Raw genomic sequence first — 6,139 nt, forward strand, 5'->3', positions numbered from 1 at the left:
TGCTAGTTTCTGCTATAGTCATTGTTTTTTTCTTTTCTTTTTAGCTAATGTGTGACCCTAACAAATTAGGCCTGTAATTGGATGTTTGCTCAGCCAGTTAAAAAATAGAGTTAATAAGAAAAGCAAATGAGTTAATAAGCCCTTTTGTTTTTCTTAACAAGGCATATCTTAAAAATCTAAATGTTAAATTACAGAATATTATTACCAAACCTCTTATTTGATGACATGTGTGGCTAAATGTTTAGGCCTTTTTGTGTGTGGAAGTTACTGCATTAAATAGTGCTGGACAAAATAAGTTGGTATATATCTTATTAAATATGCTATTGAGCAAATGAGGTTTAAAAACAAGGAAAGGATGCCCAAGCTGTTTTGTTTTGACATGGTGTGTGTGTGTGTGTGTGTGTGTGTGTGTGTTTGGTTTGGTTTTGTTTTTTTGGGTGGATTACACAGTAAATTGTTCTAAGATTGCTCAATAACAGGACTGTATACTCTGAGAAGCAAGGGAAGTGTTTGCTTCTTTTCTAAAGTAAGTCGGCAGAGAGCGTTTGGTAGGAAGAAGACGAAGAAAACAGTCGATGTTAACATAAAGACAGGCTGCTTTTTATGTCTTCCTGGACTCTACAGAGAAGAATCCCAACCTCATTACTGAGCAATGAAATGTTTCTGGTTAATTTGCGTGTGTGGGCAAAAAAGGGGGAGAGGAGAAAGCCAGCAACACGCTTCCACAGCTAACTAACCTAGTACAGTCTTTAGAGATGTTTACATGAGTGAAGCAATTAAAATTAACACACCTGGGAGGCTAGGAAGAAAAGTGGAGAATAATACTGAAAATGCACACATCTAAGCCAGCTGTAGTATCTACACGAAGCCTGTGAAGGTGGTGGTTCAGCCGGGCACCGAGGTGTCTCGTAAGCGCTAGTCTCTCATACGGTCTGTGTACAGATGTGCACACAGCTTCAAGCTGACCTACTGCACATACACAAAGAGCTTATGCACTTTTGGGAACAGTATGTTTTGACACAGAAAAGAACGCACAGAGAACAATTGTTTCGCTTCAGTGTGGAGGTGAACTTTGATGGAACTTAGTAAAACACAGAACATTTATTACTGTGATGAATGGCTCTCTGGGGAGTCATTTCCGTGCCCTCCCAGCTGGAGTACAGGACTGCAGTGACAACAGTGGGCAAGAAAGGGACAGAACAATAGGTTCTGCGAGTTGGAGAAGCTGAGGTTGCCCTCCCTGAGCGGGTGGTATGAGCATCAGCCCTAAGCAGCACATAACTCAAGAGAGGAGTGATGGATTCTTGTGGAATGTGGAAATCACAAAGAGGGTAAAATGAGAGCATATTATGAAAGTGCACTTGAATCATCCAAAGTGCTGAGGATTTTTTGTGTCAACAGATTCCACGATTGAAAAGCTGCAAGTCTGGTGAGTTCCCTGATCAAATCCAGGACCCGCGATCCCAAGGAACCCAACAGTATTCATCCAAACTGGATGCCGCTGCGATTGGCCAACTGGAGCAATTGGAAAACAGGATCCTTTCCACCCCTTAAAATAATGATTTATTCGTTTGTTTGAATTAAACAAATTATAATACAGTTAAATCAACATGTCTGGTTTATTTCAGCTCCTTCACTGTGCAACCTAGGAGCAGGGACTGTGTCGGTTTTTCTGCCTTTCCTTCGTCCAACGTGTAAAGGTATCTATCTGCTGTACTAAACTGCAAACTCCACGTTATCCTCGGTTTTCTCGATCTTAACAAATTTCACATCCTTTCCCCTGGCCTTGAGCAGGAAGTTCCTGATTTCCTCAACTTTGCTAGTTGTAACTAGGAGGCACACAGGGAGGGAGTAAGGATTTGCACTGCCAGATAGATGCCTTATTGCCCCTTTTCCGCAAATTTTTTTTTTTAAAGATTTTATTTATTTATTTGACAGATAGAGACACAGTGAGAGAGGGAACACAAGCAGGGGGAGTGGGAGAGGGAGAAGCAGGCCTCCCACCGACCAGGGAGCCCGACTTGGGACTCGATCCCAGGACCCTGGGATCATGACCTGAGCCGAAGGCAGACGCTTAACCGACTGAGCCCTCCGCAAAAGGTTTTAAAAAATACTGAGGCTCTCCAGGGGCGCCTAGGTGGCTCAGTCGGTTAAGCATCTGCCTCTGGCTCAGGTCCTGGGATCGACCCCCACATCGGGCTCTCTGCTCCACGGGGAGCCTGCTTCTCCCTCCCCCCTCCGCCTGTTTCTCCCTCTGCTTGTTCTCTCTCTGTCAAATAAATAAATAAAATCTTAAAAAAAAAAAAAATACTGAGGCCCTCCAAGCAAGAAAACGGACCCTAGCTCAAGTTAAATGAGACTCCTTGCTGCTCGCCTTGGCTATGTTCTTTCATTTATTTCATTTATCTGAGAAGTTCCTGGCAGGATCTGTGGACACAGATGGCTGTTTATTTCAAAAGTCAGATGCCTGGGGGCGCCTGGGTGGCTCAGTCGTTAAGCGTCTGCCTTCGGCTCAGGTCATGATCCCAGGGTCCTGGGATCGAGTCCCACATCGGGCTCCCTGCTCGGCAGGAAGCCTGCTTCTCGCTCTCCCACTCCCCCTGCTTGTGTTCCTGCTCTCGCTATCTCTCTCTGTCAAATAAATAAATAAAATCTTAAAAAAAAAAAAAAAAGTCAGATGCCTGGCCACCATATCTTAGAATCCCAGGAAGGTAACGACTTGGCAAAAAAAACCTCTGCACTGATTGTGAAAGGCCCACTTATAACTTAGAATCTCAGCATCCTGACAGCAGGCGCCCCCTTGGAGCCCCAACAAGCAGACAGAAATGGTGTTGTGGTGTGGAAACAGCCTGTCAGAACCGCCTTGGCTCTGAGGTTCCATGATTGGCTTTGACACTGGGTGGAGATGATCAAAAGCCCTTCAAAAATCAGCCTTGGAGGGAAGCTCCATCGCCTTTTGTCTCTTCCAACGCGGGGTTTCCCCAATGCCCCCTGCTAGGACAGAGAGACTGTCAGCACCATGGCTCCTAGCTCAGACTTTTAATGGAAAAAAAAAAAAACCCCAAACACTGAATTTTGAATCTAAGTTCTAAAAAAAAAAAAAAATAGGAAATTTTTATTCTATATAATAATGGATCCTAAACCTGTCTATTACCAGAATCCCTCGCTCACATGGGGTTTCCCAAAAATAACAGTTCCAGGGGCCTAACCCAGTAGAGTCTGAATTTGACCCTGCTCCTGGGGTCCAATTCAGCAATCTGTAATTTTAATGATCTCCCAGATGATTCTAATGATAGGCCAAATTTGAGACCCAGAGATTTGGTTATTTTTTTAAACCAAGTATTTTTAAATGTATCCCTAGAGATTCCATGAGAACATATGCTCGCATTTTCAATATTCTAATTCCAATACCCTACCAAGTCACACTACCTCTTCCCACTGTCTTGGGATGGCTAATCTGTGTTTAAAATTATGGCAAATACGGCCCTGCAGAAAGGTTACATTTCATTACATTTTTACTAAAATCGCTGAGTAACTTCATAGGTGAAAAAAGAATTCATAATTCTATTTTACTAACACTCCAGAATGTATCCTATTATTTCAGGGGGTGCTGTGAAATTTTCAAAATGAAACTTCTTTGAGTTCACTTGAATTTCTAAGGTCTGAAAACTATTGCTTTAGATTCAAGGCAAGAGGGTGCCTGGGTGGCTCAGTTGGTTAAGCGACTGCCTTCGGCTCAGGTCATGATCCTGGAGTCCCTGGATCGAGTCCCGCATCGGGCTCCCTGCTCGGCAGGGAGTCTGCTTCTCCCTTTGACCCTCCCCCCTCTCATGTGCTCTCTCTCATTCTCTCTCTCTCAAATAAATAAATAAAATCTTAAAAAAAAAAAAAGATTCAAGGCAAGAATTCAAGGCTTTTCCTCCACTGCCTCTTTTACCCACTCTCCCAGCCTCCCTCCATCTCCAAAGGCACTCCTGTGGAGGGGAAGCTCTCATGTGCATTGTTTCCATTGAGGTCAAGTCAGGAAAATAGATACCACACTAGGTATTTTAACAGAGAGAATTTGATATGGGAAATTTGTTGCAGATGTTGGAGGGCTCAAAAACAGCACAAAGGAACACTAAGATAACAGAGTTAGGTAGCAAGCAGCTTTCTACTCTTAGGGAAGAGGTTGGAATGGCCAGAACTGGGAGGTGGGGGAGGGCCCCATCGAGGCGGGACCCAGGGCTTAGGGTGGGGCACTGCCAAGCAAGCCATGGTTGGCTCAGGTGCTTTGAGGAGAGGTCTCTTGCATTTGGAGCTCTGACTCCCAAGGGGCCACTACCTGGAGCTGCTGCTACCTCACCTCAGACTGCAATGAGGCTCTGGGAGTGTGGAGAGAAGCTGAAGACAGAAACTAATTATTGCTGCCAAGTGAAAGGCCACTGGTAGGGCGATATCTAGAAACAGCAAACAGAAAGGAAGAAGGAAAAGCCCTCTCCCTTCCTCCTGCTGCCCAGTCTCTCTCAAGGGCATCCCAAAAGGAAGCGAGATGACTAAAGAAAAATGTGGTTTCCAAGGTCTTGGCCCCTGCATCACCAAGTGGAGTAGAAGAGGGAAGGTTTGGAGCTGGGGGATAGTATCATAATCAAGCACAGCCTCAGACAATCCTTTGAGTCAAGAGAGCAGTGAAACTTGCATTGGCAGGAACAAGTTTAAAAGCTTTTGTTTCCAGGACTATGCTTTTTTTTGATGGTCATATAATTTTCAGAAAAGTATAATCCACTCTTGAAGTGTCACAATGCCCATTAGCATATTAAAGGAACTGAAAAGTCCTGCAGTAAAGAAACCTGCTTTATTTTGTTTAATTAACTATTTCTAAAGTGTATGTAGTGTGAATTCCTTATTTTTTCAGATATAATATTCATCAGAACATACAAACTGGATTGTAAATGCTGTTCTAAAAAAAAAAAAAGGCACTACTTAAGTTTAAACTGCTTTTTTATCTGTTAGTTTCTAAAGCTGGGGAAAAAAAGAACATATCCAAATGAAATAGGAAGAAAAATAGAATTCTATCCGTAAAGGATTAGATCTAACTGTTTCTCTTTCATGTTTCCTGATATCTGTAAAAGGAACATCCTCCTCTGCCCTTAAGCATACTGTTAGGAAAAGAATCCCTCACTCAACCCCCAGAAGACTCACTATGACTTGTAACAAAAACCACCAGCTTCAACAAAATCTGAAGGAAACAGGGGAGTGTTGCATGAAACTGAATCATCTCAAGAGCCCGGTGATACCGACTGCTCTTAAATACACAGGGTAGCTTGAAAATTACCCCATGGGACAAAGAATGACTCTATATTCAAGGAGATAGAAAGAAACTTTATTACTTTTAAGATTATGGTTATCTACCCCTACCATGCCTACCTCGGGCTGGAAGAGGCATCTGACTGTAACCCCTGACACAGACTGAGCGTGAAACACAGACTACAGCCCAGTCAACTTTGGGAGCAGGTCTGAGGCCACCATGTGGAAGATGCCGATGAGTGGGGAGAGAAGTTTGTCTGCAAAGGTGGGTGCTGAGAGAAAAGGAACAGCCAGGATAGAGGGAGAGGAAGGGGAAGGGAAAGAGACAGAGGGAAGAGGGAGGAGGAGGAGAAAGAGAGGGAGGAGGTGAAGGCGGAGGAGGGGAGGGGAAGAAGAAAGGAAGGGAGTGGGGGACGGAGAGAGGGTGGGAGAGAGAGGAAGGAAAGAATTAAAAATAACTGCCTGATGATTTTCCAGATTCCTTGGGGATTGGCTCTAAATTATCCCTATTTAACTAGAATGTTTCATTTTATAACACCACAATGTCCAACTAATAGGAGTGTCTCCATCAAGTTATGCTAATCTGGCTTTTACTGTTGAGTTGGATTTTGTTCATGAAGACAGCTGATTCCTGTCTGGAAATTTGGAAATTTCTTTTTTTTTTTTAATTTTTTATTGTTACATTAATCACCATACATTACATCATTAATTTTTGATGTAGTGTTCCATGATTCATTGTTTGTCCATAACACCCAGTGCTCCATGCAGAACGTGCCCTCTTTAATACCCATCACCAGGCTAACCCATCCTCCCAACCCCCTCCCCTCCTGAACCTTCAGTTTGTTTTTCAGAG

The 6,139-nt window shown here is 43.4% G+C and overlaps 1 pseudogene; it reads right to left on the bottom strand.

The window, feature by feature from the left end:
- Positions 1–693: 693 nt before the first annotated feature.
- LOC145718662 (large ribosomal subunit protein eL38 pseudogene) lies at positions 694–1,908 on the bottom strand (annotated as a pseudogene).
- Between the last annotated feature and the right edge of the window lie 4,231 nt (positions 1,909–6,139).

Source organism: Leptonychotes weddellii, unplaced genomic scaffold (genome assembly GCF_054177405.1).
Source record: "Leptonychotes weddellii isolate Sample4059 unplaced genomic scaffold, ASM5417740v2 HiC_scaffold_1934, whole genome shotgun sequence".
Lineage (NCBI taxonomy): Eukaryota > Metazoa > Chordata > Mammalia > Carnivora > Phocidae > Leptonychotes > Leptonychotes weddellii.